Source organism: Phoenix dactylifera, chromosome 3 (assembly GCF_051530095.1).
Source record: "Phoenix dactylifera cultivar Ajwa chromosome 3, Ajwa_hap1_PhDact_Kaust_v1.1, whole genome shotgun sequence".
Taxonomy (NCBI): domain Eukaryota; kingdom Viridiplantae; phylum Streptophyta; class Magnoliopsida; order Arecales; family Arecaceae; genus Phoenix; species Phoenix dactylifera.
Window position 1 is genome coordinate 16,337,891 of NC_143192.1, and position 23,080 is coordinate 16,360,970.

The window sequence follows — 23,080 nt, forward strand, 5'->3', positions numbered from 1 at the left end:
TTCTGTCTGTTCTCAGTCGGAGTCGACTCATAGTGTACCGGAGTCGACTCGAGCTTATGCCAGAACCTCTGAAACACTTAGAGTCGACTCGCACTCTTCCGGAGTTGACTCGAGCTTCAGACTTTGGCTTAATTTAGTTCAACACTTAGCCAAATGACTTGGAACAAAAGCTCAATGCTCTTAAAGATAAATTCACATATATTTGCCTGAAACACTAAATTGAATTCATTAGTATAACATGAAATATACTCAAATGCTTTGAGCTCATCAAAATCAAATTGGGGTATAACCAATCACTCCACAGTGATCAGCCCATCATATGATCCTGGGAGAGAACACAGCAGTAGAAGGGTCCTATCTTCTTCCTTAATCTTCACATCAAGGCTCATAACCTCCAAGCAAACTTGATTGAACTTCTAAATATGAGAAATCAGATCTCCTCCCTCTGGCATCCGCAGACTATACAACTATTTCTTCAACCACAGTTTATTAGTCATACTCTTGCCCATATAGGTGTTCTCTAACCTCTCCCATAGCCCTCCGGCCGTTGTCTCTGAGCAAATCTCAGGTAGTACCTGATAAGTGCTAAATAATGCATAAATTCATATCTTATTCATAGCACTTATCATTATTTTAATTCACATATTTTGTAAATTTAACTAAAAAAATGTGTTACCCTCATCATTACATTTTAATAAATTAATTCGAGTTTGATTTAGTTATTTATTAATTGAGCCTAATGTATGCAGGTCGAATCTAATATATGCAGGTCGAGTCAAACTTATTTCGGATGATCCCTGAACCCGAATGACACGCACCCCGTTCATCCCAACTCTATTGTTTCTTTCACATCCAATTGAGCTCGACTTTTCATGTTCTAACATTTTGTCCCAAAATCTCCCACGTTGCAATGTTTAAGCCCATATCACGTTCATTAGACTTTATCCCGGTTGAAACATTGGAAAAGTTTGAATCAATGGGTTCTAATAATTCATGAAAGATATTATCATATTCAAAATTTTAGCCATTCCAGTCATCTCTTCATTACACGTCATCATGCAAATCCCCTTCATTCCATCTCAACTTTGTGGATTTTCCTCCACGTCCTTCCCAACTCCCGTATTTCAAAGTCCACAGCCGGAACAGAGTCGAGACCCACGGACCAGCATTTCGCATCTCCCCTTGCATCCCGACTTGGCCACACCCTCAACGTCTTCCGCTAGATCCCAGTCAAAATAAGCTTTCCAGATTTCCTATCATCCTTATCCAAAGCCGAGACCCATTCCCTGTTTCTGGATCATCTCCCAATCGGATCCCCAACTCCACACTCCCTACAAATCCAACCAAACTCCCAGCCGAGATCTTCTCAGCTCCCCCTCGCGCCTGTTCCCATAAGCCACGTCTTCTTTCGGATCGATCTCACATCCTTATCCCTTCCGTGTTCAAAGCTCCAGCTTATCTATGCTTCAGCCGATAACCAAACGCATCCTCCCAGCATCCTCTTCCTTCGAAACAGAGTACCAGCCATCAGCCGAATCCAGCTCCTCCCAACATCCAAGATCTTCTTCCGGACTCCCAGCTTCCACCGTGAAAATCTTCATCCCGTTCGCGTTCGGATATGCTTGATTCAACCATCCACATGAGAAATCTCACACGGTATCTCCCCTGTTCTTGCAATCAACCTTATCCCAACGTCTCAGCAACCATCCTTTACCGTCCACATCATCCTAAATCCCAGCATCCCCTGTTCCCAATCGGATGAACATTCGAAACAACCACTCCCAGAACCAAGTTCAGATCCCATCCTCTCCACGATAGCTTCTTTCCGAGCTTCACGGCAACCAAATGTATCCTCCCCTGTTTCGGAAACAGAACACAGTCATCTTCCCATTTCCGTGGATCACATCCCAACCAACCAACCCATCTTATTCCGTCAGATGGACTCCAGCAAACTTTGTGAGCATCGATTTCCTCTCAGCCGAATCAAGCCAGCCATCATCCAGATTAATTCCAGCCGAATCCAAACTCCCGTTCCAAGTTCATCTTTATCTCAGCACCAAATCCTCTCCCACTGCATCCACAGCAATGGCAGCATCTTCGAATCCCCTGCATCCTCATCCACCGACTGCAACAAATCCACAGCATGCAACCCGTGTTCTCGCCAGCAAGAATATCAAGCTTCAACAGTCACGGATAGACTCAAATCCTCTCCCACCGCGTCCAAGGATCAAGGGATAGAAGTCATCTGTTCATCTTAATCCTTCATTTGGAACAGAGGAGCGAGAGGGAGTTGCAGCCTATAAAAGGCTCAGGCGTGAACCGAGGAGGGGCATTCTTCTCTTCCATTCATTCCTCCCCCATCGGGGGGGGCATTCCCTCTTCCCCCACCGGGGGTTGCTCCCATCATCTCTCGGAGGCCACATCCCACGGGAAGAAGAAGAGGAAACAGGGGAGGGAGTGAGCCACGGGAACATGAGAGAATAAAAAAATAAGAGGAGAGAGAAGAGTTTTGTTATTTTGGGAATATTTCAAAGAAAGAAATCATAAAGGAAGAGATGGGAGCCTGCTGCTGTGCTGCTGCTGCCGTCTCCAACTCCATGCAGGGCTGATCTCTTCTCCAGGGCCGTATGTAGCCCTAACAAAGGGCCAAGGATTTTTATATTTTTAATTTCTATTCTTGGAGTTGTATAAACCTTATTCTGCTTCTAATGAATATTTTATTTCATCTCATATTTAATTTCTGTGATTTTAAATATGAAGTTTATACAACTGCTCTTCATGATCATTGAAGTAAAAATAAGATAGTTCATGCTTAAGGAAGATGCGATGTGCTACCACCTTAGATTAGGGTAGACATTTCATGCTAAACTAAAGATGGATTATGCCTAAATTACTTCTGTGAAATTTTATTCGAATACTTATTAGGCTTGTAGCCAATTTGCATGTTAATCCAAGAATGAAATAAAATATAAATAACCCTTGTTCTAATGTTAGTGGTGAATTCCTTGCCCTAGGTTCTCCCAAATTGATATCATTTTAATTGCATTTTCTTTTATTAAATTGCTTAGTTTAATAGTCTTCACAAATTCATCCTTTTTAAATATTTTTATTTTTAAGAAAAACAACTATACCCCAATCCCTGTGGATCGATACCCGTAATCACTATCCTACTAGATACGTGCTATTGCATGGTCTTTAAAGTTGACTATCAGTACCTGATCAGCCAAGCACATACGAATCGTGCTAAAAGCAATCTTCTTTAACTCCTCCCAATCTTCCAAACTAATCCTTTTCGGTCTTTTTCTAACCAAGACCTTATAGATTCGTTGTTACACCAACAAATCCTTCACCTTTGCTGCCATAGGTGAAGTTTTTCTTGCCATCGAACTTCTCAAAATCTGCTTTGAGATTTTTCGAAGCCATAACACCAAACATAGATTTAATGAACGCAGAAAATTCTGTTTTGAAGGCTTACCATAGATTTTGATTTTCCTCCACTGAATCAGCAACCAATAGCTCTAATAACAATTGTAGGAGATTGAATGGATCTGATCCCAATCTTGAGAAAATGAACCGCCTCAAACCACAGCACCTGGAGACTTTCTGTTGTCCGATTCTTATTTACCTAAAAAATATGCTAAACAGATCGTTGTTAGAACCGACAAACAAAGTTTAAATAAATTTTACTCTTACCTTTTCTACTCGAAGAATAGTGGTCGTAAGAGGTCGATCCACAGGGAGGTGATTGGAGTTGCATAAAAATTAAAACATTCACTCGGATTCGAAATCATTTTTTTTTTGAATGATGAAGAAAAACATTACGTCAGAGATGTTGACGGATTCTCTGGTCTACCGGAGAATGTTTTCTACTTAAAATTGACAAAAAGACAGGTATTTAAATTCGAAAGGCATTTATATATTGAACTAATCAAAGGAAAACTTTGGCATAAAATGGATGAAAATAGTGCTAGAAAAATTACAGACTGGAATATAGATTGCATGAAAAAAGATTTAATGTATTGCAGAACAGAAAGTAAAATTGCAGAATAAATACAACTTTCTACCCAAATAAACTCTCAAAAATTAAAACTCAAAATAAAACCTCTCAATTAAAATTTTTAATTAAAATAAAACTAAAAAAAAGAATACATTGCTCTCATAAACTCATACTAAAGAAAAACATTGCTCTCATAAATAAAAAAGAAAAACTAAACTCAAACAGAAAACTAAAAAAAAAATTTGCAATGCTCTATTTTCAAAGCATTCTCTCTTTTTCTCCCAAACCGAGCGCTCCACCCTCCTCTTCTTTTCCCCAAAAACCAAGCTGAGAACCTCCTCTTCCCTGTTCTTTGGCCCAACCGAGCGCCCTCCTCCCAACTCCTCCTCCCCTCTTCTTATAGCCCCTTGGAGACACGTTGAAGACGCTGGGAAGCACGGTGATCATAGACGGGAGAAAAGGCATCCTGACTGACCGCGTGATCCTTGGCGTGATGCAAAAGAGGATGATGCGGGATGGCAGATCGCGGACGGATGGGCGGACAGCTGGGATTTTCACCGCGTGAAGAACGCTGTCGCTGGGATTCCGAGAGGTGGATCCGGATGCGTCGTGGAAAATAGGAGAGGCTAGATCCGGAAGCTTCAAACGCTGGGATCACGGCTTGAAACCGGATGTGGGAGGCTGAAAGATGGCAAGGATTGATTGCGAAATCTCCCCTGTTTTCGCACAGCTCACGGCTGATGTTTGCTAGGAGACTTATCCAGAAAGGAGCGCTACGGGATCTTTGCTAGAGGAAACGGTCGTTCGGGTCCGCACAAAAGAGGGAGGAGCTGCAGACGCGTGATTTTTGGGAGGAATGAATGCACGGAACGGCTGGATGCTGCTGACGCGTTGTTCCTCCCCTGTTTTCGCATGGGATGAGATGGGAAAAGAGAATAGAAGACTGGGATGTTGCTGTGAACGTGTTAGGAGGCTGGGAATGTGGTGCCTTGGACACGGAGGATCGCTCGCGGAATCGCTATTGAATTTGGAGAACCTGGGAGCGCGGGAGGAAGAAGAGCAACAGTGAAAAAAAAAGTTTTATATCGTGACACTGTTCATAGGAACAGTGCCTTCACGTAACACTGTTCATATGAACAGTGTCTTCACGGAACACTGTTCATATGAATAGTGTCTTCACGGAACACTGATCGATTCTTTCAATTTCAAAATAAACCACGCAATAGCACGTATCCTGTAGGACAGTGATTACGGATGTCGGTCCACAGGAATTGGAGACAAGTTATTTTTCTTAAATTACTTCAAAGGGTATAAGCTAGAGTAAATGATAAAAACTAAGAATTGATATGGATGTAATAGTATGAGTTATTTATGGAGGGAGATGTTTAGGGCTAGAATCCACCGATAGATTTATATCCGTGACGCTTTCAATGATTGAGTTGCATGTAAGACTTGATTGCTTCCGACTACAAGCCAAAGCAATCACAAAAGAAAATTATAACTAATTCCCAGCATGACTCATCTAAGTCTAGCACAAACCATCTACTCTAACGATAAGCATGACCTGTCTAACCTAGCATGATGCATCTGATCATTAAATCATTAAACATGAAATTGATGTCACATGAATATCTCCTCCAAACCACATGTGTTGGATTCGATGAAATAGATCAATCTATGTAAAATATTTTCTGCAAGATAAATGATTCACATAAATTGGATAAATCATAAGATCAATTGATAAATTCTTCATCATGCAACAATCTTACAATACAAACTCAAGTCAAAAAAAATGAAACGAATACTCCTCTATGGCTTCATCGAACCCCTAAATCGAGGTTTAGCCGCTCATGGTGCTCGTCATCTCCATTGGTTGGCTGAAGAACTCCTTTGCCATCCGCCTCAAACCCTCTCTATTTTTTTTATTCTCTTCTCTCTTTTTTTTTTTTGGTTTTCTTTTCTCTTCAAAACAGAGCAAGCTTTGTTTTTCCTCCGTGGAACAGAGCTCTCTCCCTCACTCTTCTTTCTTCTTCTCGTCTTCCTCTTATAGACCGCCGAAGACCCAGCGATGGATTTAGGGCGTGGTCTGCGGTCTTTGATCTCGCAGAGGCTTGATTCCTGTTGCACGCGAGGGCGTGATGCTGGAAGAATGGCTGAATCTCGGGTGAAGATGATGAAGGTCGTCAATCCTGTTGGGAATTGTATACTAAATGTCAATCGTCAGCATATTGATGATTGAATTTTGTAAATGAATTGACAAATTAATAAAGTATTATTTGGCATTATTCATCATTTCATCTTCAAATGAACTCTTATATGATGAAGTCCTTAGGACTTATGTTATGATAAAGGAGAATTTATCTTTGAGTCCTTAAACTTGCTCGCGACCAAATGATATGTTGTTACTAGGACGACAATATTATCGAGATTAGGTCGTTGTGTGACATATACGTTGGTTGTCCTCTTAACCAAGGAGTGTGGAGACACTGGTATGCCATACAGGTGAAGTGTAGAAGTACATTTCACTGAACGTGACCAATTCCGGAACGTGACCAATTCCGAGTGGATATGGGTATAAGTTTGGCCCTCTGACCTGAGATCGCAACCTGTGACTAGCAAGCAACTCACTGTACTTTGGTACCGGACTACCTGAATTTCTAATTCAGTGACGGAAGGTCACTGGGTGCAGTCAAGTACTTGCATAGTCAGTTGTGAGTCGAGAAGGAATTGACCCCTCCTGCAAACAGGAGATAATGTCTTGTGATTAATTTAGCAAAACCTTGGCTAGGGTAATTCCAGTGAGGAGTCACGGGATATCTAAAGTTAATCACATAATGGATGTACTAATTATAGGGTTGGCAGTGAGCTCTAAGTCATCCTGGCATTAGAAGTCAAAGGGATTGAATTATACAGTAACCATAGTCCAAGGTTCCAGAATATTTGCTTCGCATATATTCGGCCTATCCGGACGTCGGGTACCATTGCTAGATGGTCATATCGATTAGTATAGGAAGACGTTCCTATACTACCGGCTTAGGTTCGAACCTATAAGGTCACACGCATAGAAGTTTCTACGTTGATCAAATGGCTGATTGATGATTAAGAATCATTTAGGGATAATTTGGTCAATTCGATTGACAAATTATCCAAAGCAAAAATTGTATTAAAATAATTATTGAATTATTGGAGGATTAATTAGCAATTAAATTGCTAATGAACTCAATTTGATTGAGTAATTGGGCTTAGGTTGAGCCAAATTGAATAGGATTCAATTTGGGCTGCATCAGGGTTTGACCTAATTGGATTGGGTTCAACCCAAGTAGATTGAGCTTGACCCAATTGATGGGACTTGATCCAATTGGATTGGGCTTGATCCAAATCAATTAGAAGACCTTATTTGATGAGGATTATGAGTTCAAATAATCAGAATTAGATAACGAGAAGAATCTCTAAATTTTAGGAATCCATCCTTATCTTCTTGGAGAAGAATGACACCTTGATTTATCCCCAATATTTTCTATGCCTATCCTCTTTATTTTTGGCCAAAAATTGGCGTGAGAAGAGAGTAGGCGTGGCGCTATATTTCCTATAAAAATGGCGCCTTAAATCTTTCTAGAAAGATTTAGATGAATTTCCTAATTTGTAGGGATTGCGTGGTGCATGAAATAGGGTGGTCTGCGGCTGAACTTTGGATGCATGAATTCCTATCTTTTAGGAATTCAAAATGCACGAAATTTGGATATGTTTATCTCCTCTTAGCTGCCAAACCACCAGAATTTTTTGGGAATTTTATCAGCCAAATTAGTTGGCTAAACTAGGTGTGAGGCGTGGGGTGGTCTTTTGGCTATAAAAGACCCCCATGCCTTGGGTTCAAGATATACCATATTTAGATGTTTCAAAAAATTCTGAAAAAATTCTCTGAAGGCCTCCATCCCTTCTTCTCCTTCTTACTCACATCCATCCTCCATCTCCTTGAAGAACAATCAAAGGTTGAGTGTTTAGAAGGAGAAAGCTTCAGCTATTGCTGCGTTCCTGTGCGAGCTAGCACTCCCGCGGAAGACGATCTACCTAGGGCTTTGCATGTACTTCTCATAGAGGCCATTCGTGTGCGTGGCTGCGAAGTCAAGGATCAGATCCATAAGTTTCTTCCATCATAAAAGGTATTAATCCCACATCAATATTTTATTTTGGAGTCAGGATCTAGGTCTGATTTCCTGAGGTTTTACCCTCCTTTGGGGCTCCTCACGGAGTTATCTCCAGAATCCATTCGATGGATATTCGGAGATTAATCGGAATAGAGTTCTTAAGTTTCAGATCTGATAGTTAATCATGCATGAAAGTTTTAGCATAATTGTTTAAACGATTCCGGCATAATCCTATGTGTTCTTAAGGTGCTGATTTCTAGATTTGATCTTGTAAGCATGCATGAATTAAATTGTTTGATTCGATTTTTCCGCTGCGTTTTAAAACTTAAAAAGAACTGCGTATGGCTTGATCCCCCTTATGAAGGGGTACGTAGGCAACCCGATCAGGTTCAGCCATGGTTTTAAAAAAAAAAATCAGTATGCTTAACACCGAAGAACCTAAGATTCACTTTCAGTGGCATCAGAGCCAGGTTCATGTTTAAACTTTTATGTTTTAATTCTTGTAATTAAATCTGAAATCATTAACATATTTAGATTAGATCTAAAGTATTTTTTATGATTGATTTAATTGCTGATTATGCATGATTAACTAGATCTGAAATTTTGAATGCATATGATGCATGTTTGTGTTAGGATTAGTAACATGAATAAATCTAAAATTATAATATTATTTAGATTAGATCTAAATAAAGTTTATGATTTATATGATCTCTGATTTTAATGAACAAATCAGATATGAAAATAAAAGTAAAAAAATAAATACATAAGATGTATGTTGTTTGAATTAATTCATGTTGTTGTGTATATGTGATGCATGAACATAAAACATAATGACTTAAACATGAATTAAATATGATTACATGTGATTAATTACAAAAACTCAGATATGAAAATATATTTTAAGAACTGAAAGATTGTAATTAATATGTAATTAAAAAGAAATATGCAATGATCAAAACTTTCATAAGTCTAAACTTAATTGAGAATTAAGTGTTATGAAATAGAATTGTAACTCAATTAATTGACATTGCATAATTATTTAGGCATATGGGTTACTTGAATCAAGTTCCTAGGATTGGGTTAGACCTAAGGTTAGAATCATACATGGACAAATAGAATTAATTGATCAAATCTAATTAAGTAGTAACTAGATTAGGTCAAGAAAATTCTAAGTCAATTTACAATAGTTGTAGATGGATCAAGTCCATGTCTTTGATTAGACCAAGATGGAACTTGATTTAGGCTCAGAGGTGTAGCCCGAGTCATTTGAGTAATCAAATTGAAATTGATTAACCAGTCGGTGTCTAAGGTAAGTTTGGCAGTTTTGACCGGTGGTTTTTAATTGGGAGCTACTCGCACTGATTCGTCTTTGTCGAGTTAATGACATATCCCTTCCACCGATCTCACTTACCTGGCCGACATGGTCAATCACATTTTGATTGGATCACTTAATGATTCGAGTTAGCCCATGCCTATAAGAAAAATCAGTTTGACTGATTTAGGTGCCTCCTTAACCGGTTTGAGTCTAATCTGATTTGGTGAAGTCAGTGGGAGAAATTAGACTAACCGGATCTTCTTATCTATCCTAATTAAGAAATCCTCTAAAATTATTAGGTCCTTAAAATGAAATGGTTATGGGGATAACTAGGTCATAGCCTCCCATTAAGTTGGATGATAATGGGTCCAATATTTTGATAATTATTGGAGGCGCGACACGCCTGGTACTTATCAAGCATTGGAATTGTCATTCAATATATGATGAGTTAAGTGTACCTTCAATAGGCGGTCAGGTGAGCCGAGCCACACTCGGGCTTGGTCGTCTATTAGTTGATTAGACTTAACCCTATCATTTAATGGTTGGACCTGACTGGGGAAGGATGCCATACTAAACTCATTGCCTGGATCATACCGTCCTTTTCTCACTCATTTTCGTATGACGAAACCTGTAGTGAATTATCACCAATTGTTGGGGTTACTACAGACGTTTGAGAATGATCACCAACTTCTTAAGAAGACGGTGAACTTTGTGGGAGGTTCATCCAAGGGTCGCCCCTTTAAGAAAGGGAAAAAAAAATAAAATTCAAAAGAAACAAGTGCACCATGCTCAGCCTAGTCAGAAAAAGAATAAAAAGGCTGATCAGAGCAAGACGGAGTGCTTCTTCTGCAAGAAGCAAGGACATTGGAAGAGGAACTGTCCTCTTTACATTGCATCTCTCGATCCGAACCGGCTTAAGAAAAGTGGACAATCAGTTGCCAATCAAGGTACTTATATGATAACACCTTGCAATTTTTCTATTTGTGATAATTCGACCTGGGTATTGGATACCGGTAGTCCTTTTAATATTTGTAATTCGTTGCAGGGGCTACAAGTCAGTGAGAGGTTTGAAGAAGGAGAAAGGTTCCTGAATGTTGGAGATGGAAGATCAGTTCCAGTTCTAGCTTTAGGAATTCTTAAACTTGAATTTAGCTCTCATGTAAATGTCCTTAGTGATTGTCACTATTGTCCAAGTTTTTTATTGAATGTCATTTCTGTAGGCCTTTTGGCCAAAAATGGTTATGAAATATCAATAAAAAAGGATTATTGTAATATCATTTGGAATGGTGCTGCTGTAATGAATGGAACTCTGAGTAATGGCATTTACATTTTGTCACAGCCTGTTCATGTAATGTACAAGTCCAACAAGCGCCCTAGAATAGATAATGTCATGGATGTCTACCTTTGGCATCATAGGCTAGGACATATTAACAAGAACAGGATGAACAGGTTAAGTAAAGAGGGAATCCTCGATGTTAATGATTGTGAATCATTGACAACCTGTGAATCATGCCTTTTTAGTAAAATGACCAAATCACCTTTTACCGGAAAAGGTGAACGAGCCAGTGACTTATTGACCCTTGTACATTCTGATGTATGTGGGCCAATGAGCACAAATGCCAGAGGTGGGTATTCATATTTCATTATGTTTACAGACGACCTTTCTAGGTATGGTTATGTCTATTTAATGAGACATAAATCTGAATCATTTGAAATGTTCAAATTATATGGTAATGAAGTAGAAAAACAAACTGGAAAGAGTATTAAAACTCTTCGATCAGATCGAGGAGGTGAATACCTCACCAGTGAGTTTTTGACATATCTAGAAAAAAATGAGATTCTCTCTCAATGGACTCCTCTTGGTACACCACAGTATAACGGTGTATCAGAAAGGAGAAATCGAACTCTGTTAGACATGGTTCGATCCATGATGGGGTTTGCTGATCTGCCCATATCCTTTTGGGGATATGCTCTTGAGTCAGCCTGCTACATTCTAAATAAGGTTCCAAGTAAGTCTGTAAATAAAACACCACATGAGATGTGGACTGGACGTAAGCCGATGCTCTCTCACCTTAGGGTTTGGGGGTGTCTAGCATACGTCAAACGTTTGAAGACAGACAAACTTGAACCCAAGTCTGACAGATGTTTCTTTGTTGGTTATCCTAAAGAAACTAAAGGATATTACTTCTACTTTGCTGAAGAACAAAAGTTGTTCGTAAGCAATAGAGCTGTTTTCTTAGAGAAAGAATTCCTTAGTGAAGAAACTAAAAGCTCTAATGTTGAACTTAGGGAAGTTCAACATGTAGAAGATCCGACACCATCTACTGAACTAGTTGAGTCGGATTTGATTAGATCAGATCCAGAACCCATATTAGATGCACCATTAAGACGATCGGGTAGAGTACCACGTCAGCCGGACAGATACTACGGTTTCTTGGTTCGGGACGAGGATCCTATCGAACTTGATAAAAACGATGAGGATCCGATCACATATATGGATGCAATGCAGAGGTATGACTCTGATAAATGGCTTGGAGCCATGCAATCCGAAATTAGTTGACCTACCCGAAGGGATTAAACCCATAGGGTGTAAGTGGATATTCAAAAGAAAACGGGATGCAGACGGAAAGGTAGAGACCTATAAAGCCCGTCTGGTTGCCAAGGGATATCGTCAACGTTATGGTATTGACTATGACGAGACATTTTCTTCTGTGGTAATGCTCAAGTCTATTCGGATTGTGCTTGCGATAGCAGCACATTTAGACTATGAAATCTGGCAAATGGATGTAAAGACCGCATTTCTAAATGGAGATATAGAAGAGGAGGTATATATGATACAACCTGAAGATTTTACATCTACAGATGAGTCTAAGGTGTGCAAGCTACAAAGGTCCATTTATGGATTAAAGCAAGCTTCACGGAGTTGGAATATACGTTTTGATAAGGTAATCAAAACATATGGCTTCATTAAGAATGAAGAGGAACCTTGCATTTATAAATGGGCAAATGGTTCAGTTATTATATTTCTTATTTTGTATGTGGATGACATTCTTTTAATCGGGAATGACATTCCTGCATTACAAGGAATAAAGGTTTGGCTATTATCTCAATTTGCCATGAAGGATTTGGGAGAAGCATCTTACATCCTAGGGATGAAGATCTATAAAGATAGATCTAGAAGATTGCTTGGATTATCCCAATCCACATACATTGATACTATACTGAAAAGGTTCAGTATGATTAATTCCAAGAAAGGCTATCTTCCAATGGGCCATGGAATTAACCTCTCTAAAAGGGATTGTCCGACAACCTCTCAAGAAAGAGAGAGTATGGATAGAATTCCATATGCTTCGGCAGTGGGATCGATAATGTATGCCATGACATGTACTAGACCAGACATGGCATACTCACTAGGAGTAGTGAGTAGATACCAGTCTGATCCAGGTAGCAACCACTGGAAGGTTGTAAAAACCATCCTTAAGTATTTGAGAAATACTAAAGATCAGTGGCTTGTCTATGGTGATGCTGACTTAAAACTTGAGGGATATACCGATTCAAGTTTTCAGTCAGATCAAGATGATAGCTGTTAGATGTATGCCCTAGAAGCCAATCTGGCTGACACATTGTTATTTCTAGGGACATAATTTTGTACTTGACTATTTATTATTGAATAAATAAAAGGCATCTTTTCATTCATATTATTTATGTGTCTATGAATCGTCCAAGAAATTAATAAGATGATGATACATATTCTCAAGAGTTGAGAATTTGAGCCATGTATCATTGGTGATTAATTTCTAAATGCTCCTGATCAATGGATCATCACGAGGACGGTGATCGATCCGATCAGTGCACAGATCACTTTCCTTCTGGATGGACGAGACTTGAGTCCACAGTGTAGGGACACTGAAGTGATAGTGCAGGTGCTTGTTAGAGAACAAGGGTACTGAGCGTGACCAAGACAAGAAGTCACTTGGATGTCTATCCACTCGTCAGTGACTTGCTTGATGTTGCAGTAGTGTGACTGGTCCTTTGACCTGCGGTGCTTCGGCTACTCACAGTGAGGTTATTGTAGTTTGACTGCACACACACATGGTCTCTAGCCATATGGGTCCATGCAGTGTAGATTGGCTGTAGTAAGTTCACTGTAGGAGTAGGGTATGCACCTATATGAAATCTATCGACCTTGATAGATAAGGAGAGATCCTATGTGATTTATAAGACTGAGTTCGTAAGACCTCGGCCGGGGCAGTATGCACAGTGGAGAAAGAGTTTTCCACTCTCGAACTTAAGTCGAATAAATCTTGACATATGACAGACGATGGGGTTTGACGAGTTGTCCATGACCTCCGTCCTGTAGGGATCCACGATAGTAGGACTGTATCACATAATAACTGCACCTAGAGGTTCATCTTTCTATTCTACTGGGTAGCCACTACATGCTGCTAGGTGTCACTGGTGGATGGTGGGACTCACAGGGATTATCTCGATGATCGATAAACCCTAATGAGTAGAGTTGGAATCGTTCCAACCCATTGAAAGAAGTTTTCAATGATATTGTGATAGAGATCGCAATATATCTCACTACCAGTCAGAATAGAACCTATGGGGTCACACACACTAGAAGTATTGACCGATCCGATGGTTGAAAAGTGATTATGAATCACAAGTAATCAATTCGATTGATAAGAAGTTGAAGAAGGAATGGGAATTGATTAATTGGACTTAAATCACAAATCCTACTTAGAATAGGATTCCTAGAGTTCTAATTGGATTAGGACTGGGAATCCTATTTGGAGTAGGACTGGGATTCCTACTTGGACTAGGATTCCTACAATCCTAATTAGATTAGGATTTTGAATTCATCTTTGGATTCCTACTTAGAATAGGATTCCTAGAAATCCTAATTGGATTAGGACTTCGGATTCAAATAGAGTCCTAATTGGATTAGGACTAAAATTAAATATGTCCTAATTTGGATTAGGGTTTCTTAAGTCACAATTAATTATTAATCTAATGAATCAATAAGACTCCTAATTAGATTAGGATTGAAGAGTTCAATTGAGTCAAAATTGATTTAAGTTCTAATTGGATTAGGACTTACCTAGATTGGATCCAAATTGGTTCACCCTTGGGCTAAGCCTAATTGGATTAGGGCTTGACCACATTAGGGCATCCCAATCCTTACTTAATAAGGATTAGGACAACCATGAAGGAGGGGCACACGCCCGTCCTCCTTACCTTGGCTTGGGGCGGCAACACAAGAGGGGTCGGCGCCCCTCTTGGAAGGTGATCAAGGGCTCCTAATTTGTAGGAGCCCTTCATGCTTATAAAAGAAGGACTAGGGCCGGCGCCCTAGATGGACTCTAACTCCTCTTCAAGCCGTGGCCACCCCTCTCCTTTTCTCCTTGGTTCAGCCGCAAGCAAAGGGAGAAAATAGAAAAGCCATTGGCGGCCCCCTCCTCTTCTCTTCCTCCTTCCAATGCAGGGAAAAGGGAGTAGGCTGCAAGGGCTTTGGTTCTTCATCCAGTTGCCTTCTTCTTCTTCCTCCTCTCAAGCACAATCAAGGGTTGATTGAAAGAGAGGAGATCAGCCATCAAAAGAAGTCTTTGCAAGGGAGCTAGCACCCCGGGAAGACAAGAAAGCTTTGATCGGTCCTCTGCTTCGTGTGGATACCCGTAGAGGCCGGGCACTTGAACGGCTTCAAGCGAACCTTCATCCAAAACCACGATCATCAGTTTGCGGTGATCATCTACCCGCACAAGGTGAAGATCTGATCTTTCTAAAGGTTTTAAAAGTTTTAATTCTTATCTAACTACGAACGGTTCATGAAACAACGTTCATGCGATGAACGTCGATCCCGCACATGCCTCTTCCGCTGCCATCTGATTAGTTTTGAAATATCAGCGGCATGGGCGGGTTCCCAACAGTGGTATCAGAGCCCAGGCTTCGTAGATTAAGGTAAGAATTAATTATCTAAAGGCTTATTAGATCTGAAAATTGAATGATCATGCATGCTGAAAATTTCTGCATGCAGATTTTTCAGGGGTGCTGATTTTTGCATGCTGATTTTTATGTGATAAGATGATGATTCTAATTGCATTGTTAATGAGATTACAAAGTTTAGAATCATGATTAGCATGATCAGCAACCTATGTCATGATATAATCAGTTAGTTTTCAGATCTGAAAATTATAATTGTTGCATATGGTGATGATCATAGGATTCAAACCCTTTTGGTATCAAATGTAATGACCTGCGATGTGATCTGCGATGTCATGTAATTTTTCAGATGCTTGCATGCATCTTATTTGATGTTTTGAGAGGCCTGCGTGCCTCCTAAAAGGAAGATGTAATTTATTTTTATTTTATTTTATATCTGGTTGTATTTCTGTGATGTGATGTACGTCAACGATCAAGTTGAAGACAAGGCATGAGATGAACAGGGGTCTAAGCGGTTGATGGCGATTGGATCAAGAGTTGGTCAAGGATCGAATCAAGAAGGCTTGGAACCAATTCAAGAGTTGAAGACCAGTTGATCGATTGACGTGCATGTGCTTGTAATACGACCTAACTAGAATCCATGATCATCACTTATTTAAAGTTTAGCTTTAATTATTGCTGCGATTATAACTGCCTGCAATGTGCCGTTTGCATGTGATGTGAATGAGAGTCGGATAGATAGGTTTACATGCGATGTAGCAAACCCAATTGAGACCTAATCAAAACCTCCTCAATCAAGTCGAGAGTGAACCGACATGAGCAAGTCATATTAGATTAATTGATCTAATTGGTGTCTAGGAAAGCATGAAAGGTGGTTACTTAATTAGGACCTTACTCTCTGAGTAAGGGGAGCCTCCCACCTGCTTACCTGGCCAATTGTTCGATTACCTCTTATGAAGAGCTCAAGTTGCAAACACTAAGACCTGATTAACCAATATTAAGTCAATAGGTCTTCCACTGTAGTAGAGCTGCTAAGGTCTTTCTGATGTTGATTTGTCTCGGCTGGACACAGTGGTCAAGTTGCATCGGGGGGCTGGACCTCTCTATAGACATGAGATGTTGTAGGGTAAAGGTGGGGTTGGGCACCAATAACTATTAGGTGAGGACCCAATGACGACTTTATTCCTACGGTTATACGGTGGGTCTGACTTAACTAAGAAATGGGACCAATAACTGTTAGGTGAGGTTTTCATGGCTTAGAGACCAAGTTACACTGCAACATGCTTGAGAAGCATTGTACAAGAGTTGTACATTCATCAATCTATGTGTCACCAATAACTGTTAGGTGAGGTGGCATGTAAATTGGTGGGACCGCAGTACCCACTAGAAACCCTAGTCGTGTAGAATTTCCGTTTTCCTACCGGGGGAGTGTGAGGGATTCGAGAAAATAGTGGGAGTTACATTTGTTCTAAAAGACCTTAGAACAGATTAGGATCAAGTACAAAAGTCTAACTAGAATCTTTACTCTCTGCAGATACAATGTCAGCTTCAAACCCTTTGACCCGTATTCTTGAGACCAACCAACTGACCGGAACCAATTACAAGGACTGGCTTAGAAACCTCAAAATTGTTTTGGACTGTGAGAAAATAGGCAACATACTCGATTCAGATATCCCCACACTACCAACACGTCCTACTGATGTTCAGCGTGAGATGCATAAAAAGTGGTTGGATGATGACATTAGAGTAAAATGCTATATGATGGCATCCATGTCAAATGAACTCCAATGCCAGCATGAAAATATGAAGACTGCTAGGGACATACTGGCACACCTGCAAGAGTTGTATGGTGAGCAGAGTCGCACAGCTCATTTTGAAGTGTCCAAGAGACTTTTCAAAGCGAAGATGCGCGAGGGGCAGTCTGTCCATGATCACGGTCTGACTATGATCAAGGATCTAGAGGAGCTTGAGAAGCTCGGTATGGACATGCACAAGGAATTGCAAGTAGATCTGATCCTTCAATCCCTTCCTGATTCATTTGGTCAGTTTATAGTAAACTACCACATGAATAAGATTGAATGCACTAAGACTGAACTGATAAACATGTTGGTAATTGCTGAGGGAGCCTTGAAAGGTTCAAGGGGCAATGTCCTTGCTGCTGAGTTGACTTCTAGTTCCAAGAGAAAGTCTGCTTGGAAGAAAAAGAAGCCTGCTAAGAAGCACAAGAAAGACAAGAAGCCAAAGAAAGAAGTTCAAAAGAAAAAGGCTAACGACAAAGAAAAATGTTTCCACTGCAATGTCGACGGCCACTGGAAGAGAAACTGTCCTTCATACCTCGAGAGCCTGAAGAACAAGAAAGGTGACACACCTTCAGAAGGTATAGACTTGCTCATAATTGAAACTAATCTAACGGTTTCTTCTACTTCTAGTTGGGTTATAGATTCTGATTCTACTGCTCATCTGTGCACTACCATGCAGGGTCTAAAGGAAAGTAGAAGGCTGGCGGAAGGTGCGGTAACCCTTCGGGTTGGCAACGGTGCAAAAGTTGCTGCAGTGGCTGTGGGCACCTACCATCTGCGACTACCGTCTGGATTTAGTTTATTACTTAGAGACTGCTATTATGTACCTGCTGCTAGCAAAAATTTGATTTCTGTTTCATGTCTAGCACAGGAAGGTCATGTTTTTACTTTTGACAAAGACTGCTGTTCTATTTATTTCAGAAATAAAATAGTTGCACGTGGTTTTATGATCGACAGTCTCTATCATTTACATATGGATGTATCTGTGAATGTTACCGAGCAAGAAGTGAGTGCCAAAGGATCCAAAAGATCCAGAGATGAGATAAACCAAAAATATTTGTGGCACCTCAGACTTGGCCATATTGGAGAAGATAGGATAAACAAAATGGATAAAGATGGGCTTCTCGGCTCATTGACTTCAGAGTCATATCCAGTTTGCGAGTCCTGTCTTCAAGAAAAAATGGCTAGATTGCCCTTTGTAGGACATGGGGAGAGGACCACTGAAATACTTACCCTAGTACATACAGATGTATGTGGCCCATTCGATGTGCTAGCCAGGGGACGTTATTCGTACTTCCTTACCTTTACCGATGATTATTCACGATATGGGTATGTGTTGTTGGGAACCCGCCCATGCCGCTGATATTTCAAAAATTTTTCAGATGGCAGCGGAATCGGCATGCGCGAGTTCGACGTTCATCACATGAACGTTGTTTCGAGACCTTTCGTAATTAGGTAAGAATTAAAACTTTTAAAACTAATAGGAAGATCAAATCTTCACCTTGCGCGGGTAGATGATCACCGCGAATCTGAATTCGTGGTTTTAGGAAGAGGGTTCGCTTGAAGCCGTTCAAACGTCCGGCCTCTACGGGTATCCACACGAAGTAGAGATCCGATCAACGTTTCCTTGTCTCCCCGGGGTGCTAGCTCCCTTGCAGAGACTTCCTTTGATGGCTGATCTCCTCTCTTTCTTTCAACTCTTGAAAGTGCTTGAGAGGAGGAAGAAGAAGGAGGGATGATGAAGAAGAACAAGAACCCTTTGCAGCCTTCTCTTCCTTGCTTGCGTTGGAGCCCAAACAAGAGAAGAAGGATGAGCCGGCAATCCCTTTCTCTCTTCTTGCTGATGGCGGCTGAAAACCCAAGGGGAGGATGAAGGGCGTACGGCACAAGGGAGAGGAAATCCCAATCCCCTAGGTGCTGCCCCTTGAGCCCCTTTAAATAGATTGTGGAGCTCCTAACTTTTAGGAGCTCCATACTATTTTCCAAGAGGGGCGCCGGCCCCTCTTACCTTGCCGCACCAAAGAAGAGAAGAAGGAGGGGGCGTACGGCCCTCCTCTTGGTTTGCCCTAATCCTCATCTAATGAGGATTGGGAGGCCCTAATCCGGTTTAGTCCTAATTCGATTAGGCTTAGCCAAATTTGGTTCAATGCATACTAGTCCTAATCCAATTAGGACTTGAATGAACCATGACTCAATTGAACTCTTCAATCCTAATCCAATTAGGAGTCATGTTGATTCATTAGATTATTAATTAATTTAGACTTAAGGAATCCTAATCCAATTAGGATTTATTTAATTTTAGTCCTAATCCAATTAGGACTCTATTTGAATCCGAAGTCCTAATCCAATTAGGATTTCTAGGAATCCTACTCCAAGTAGGAATCCAATTTTAATTCAAAATTCCTAATCTCATTAGGATTGTAGGAATCCTATTCTAAGTAGAAATTCCAGTCCTACTCCAACTAGGATTCCCAGTCCTAATCCAATTAGGACTCTAGGTATCCTACTCGAAGTAGGACTCTTGTTTCAAGTCCAATTAATTAATTCCCTTTGTTCCTTCTTCAACTTCTTATCAATCAAATTGATTACTTGTGATTCCTAATCACGATTTCAACCATCGGATCGGTCAATACTTCTAGTGTGTGTGACCCCATAGGTTCTATCCTGACTGGTAGTGAGATATATTGTGATCTCTATCACTATATCATTGAAAACTCCTTTCAATGGGTTGGAACGATTCCAACTCAACTCGTTAGGGTTTATCGATCATCAAGATAATCCCTATGAGTCCCACCATCCACCAGTGACACCTAGCAGCATGTAGTGGCTACCCAGCAGAATGGAATGATGAACCTCTAGGTGCAGTTAACATGTGATACAGTCCTACTATCGTGGATCCCTACAGGACGGAGGTCATGGACAACTCGTCAAACCCCATCGTCTGTCATATGTCAAGATTTATTCGACTTGAGTTCGATAGTGGAAAACTCTTTCTCCACTTTACTGCCCTGGCCAAGGTCTTAGAACTCAGTCTAACAAATCACATAGGATCACTCCTCTTCTATCAAGGTCGATAGATTCCTTATAGGTGCATACCCTACTCCTACAGTGAACCTACTGCAGCCAATCTACACTGCATGGACCCATATGGCTAGAGACCATGTATGTGTGCAGTCAAACTACAATAACCTCACTGTGAGTAGCCGAAGCACCGCAGGTCAAAGGACCAGTCACACTACTGCAACATCAAGTAAGTCACTGACGAGTGGATAGACATCCAAGTGACTTCTTGTCTTGGTCACGCTCAGTACCCTTGTTCTCTAACAAGCACCTGCACTATCACTTCAGTGTCCCTACACTGTGGACTCAAGTCTCGTCCATCCAGAAGGAAAGTGATCTGTGCACTGATCGGATCGATCACCGTCCTCGTGATGATCCATTGATCAGGAGCATTTAGAAATTAATCACCAATGATACATGGCTCAAATTCTCAACTCTTGAGAATATGTATCATCATCTTATTAATTCCTTGGACGATTCATAGACACATAAATAATATGAATGAAAAGATGCCTTTTATTTATTCAATAATAAACAGTCAAGTACAAAATTATGTCCCTAGAATCAACAATGTGTCAGCCAAATTGGCTTCTAGGGCATACATCTAACAATCTCCCACTTGCACTAAAGCCAATTGGTCATATATCTTAGGCCCATCTTCTCAAGGTGGGCTTCAGTCTTTTGCTGACTCAGCTGCTTAGTGAACGGGTCTGCCACGTTATCCGCGGAGTCTACTCTCTGCACCTCTACATCATAGTCGCGTATGAAATGGAAGCGCCGCTCTATGTGCTTGGACTTCTGATGAGACCATGGCTCCATAGCTAGTGCTATGGTGCCAATGTTATCGCAGTAAAGTGTTATGGCATCTAATGACATTACACCTAACTCTGCAATTAACTTTTAATCAGAAGGTTTCCACTGCACCCTTAGATACGGCTTAACATTCAGCTTCTAAGGTAGATCTATAATGATCGGTTGTTTGGAACTCTTCCAATTTACTGAACCACAATTGCACATATTCTGATGTAGACTTTCTATCATCAATATGTGTGCATCCTTCTACCTTCAACTCTGATCTTCTCCCAAAGACCAAGAACATGTCCTTAGTTCTTCTCAAGTACTTAAGACTGTTCTTTCACAGCTATCCAGTGCTTCTTGCCTGGATCCGACTGATATCTGCTTGTGACACTCACAGCAAGAGCTATATCAGGTTGTGTACACAGCATGGCATACATGAGGCTTCCTATTGCCGATGCATAAGGAATCTTGCTCATGCGTTGAATCTCCTCAGATGTGTTGGGGCACATCTTCTTGGAGAGATGAATTCCATGCCTTAGGGGTAAGAGACCCCTCTTGGAGTTTTCCATGCTGAACCTTTTCAGCACCTCCTCTATGCACATCTTCTGTGAAAGGCCAAGCATCCTTTTAGATCTATCTCTATAGATCTTTATTCCCAAAATTTAGGATGCTTCCCGAAGGTCTTTCATGGAGAATTCTTTTGACAACCAGACCTTGACCGAGGTTAACATGGGAATATCATTCCCAATCAGGAGAATGTCATCTACGTACAGTACGAGAAAAATGACAGCACTCCCACTAACCTTTTTATAAACACATGGTTCCTCTTCGTTTTTGATGAAATCAAACGTTTTGATTGCATCATCGAAACGAGTGTTCCAACTCCGAGAGGCTTGCTTTAGTCCATAGATGGACCTTTGCAGCTTGCAGACCTTGTGATCTCCATCACTGGAAGTGAAACCCAAAGGCTGTTCCATATAGATATCAAGATATCCATTCAGGAAAGCAGTTTTCACATCCATCTGCCAGATTTCATAGTCATGAAATGCTGCAATGGCAAGCAATGTCCGGATGGATTTTAGCATGGCTACAGGTGAAAAGGTCTCCTGATAGTCAATACCTTCGCGCTGACTATACCCTTTCACCACAAGCCTTGCCTTATAGGTCTCTACCTCTCCATCCGAACCTATTTTCCTTTTGTAGATCCATTTGCATCCAATAGGTACAATACCTTCTGGTGGATCTACTAAGGTCCAGACTTGGTTGGAATGCATGGAGTCTATCTCTGACTTCATAGCTTTTAGCCATTTCTCGGAATCGATATCAGATATCGCCTCGTTGTAGGTTTTGGGATCCTGTATGTGATCCCTATCTCCCACTAGGAACATTTCCTCGGTATCCTCTTCTAGTATACCTAAGTATCTATTGGGAGGATGGGAGACCCTACTAGATCTACGAGGTGGTTGAGGGACATCGTGTACTGGCTCCTTATGAATAGGTTCTATAGGATCCATGACTCGTTGCTTTTCAGAGACTTTCTCTTCAAGCTCAATTTTCCTCCCACTGCCTCTATCAAGGATAAACTGATTTTCCAAGAAGATGGCATGACGGCTCACAAACACATTGTGATCCTCTGAGACGTAAAAATTGTATCCTAATGACTCTTTAGGATATCCTATAAAACGAGCACTTATGGTCCTAGCCTCTAACTTGTCCGCCTGTAGTCGCTTGACGTGGGCCGGACACCCCCAAATCTTGAGATGACCCAGACTTGGTTTCTTACCATGCCATATCTCATACGGTGTGGTAGGAACGGATTTAGAGGGAACTCTATCCAATAAATAAATCGCTGTGAGTAAGGCATCTCCCCAAAGAAACATAGGTAAATCAGTGAAGCTCATCATAGACCTGACCATATCCAATAGGGTCCGATTCCTCCTCTCTGACACCCCGTTGAGTTGAGGTGTACCCGGAGGTGTCCATTGTGAGACTATGCCGTTTTCTTTGAGATAGTCCCGAAATT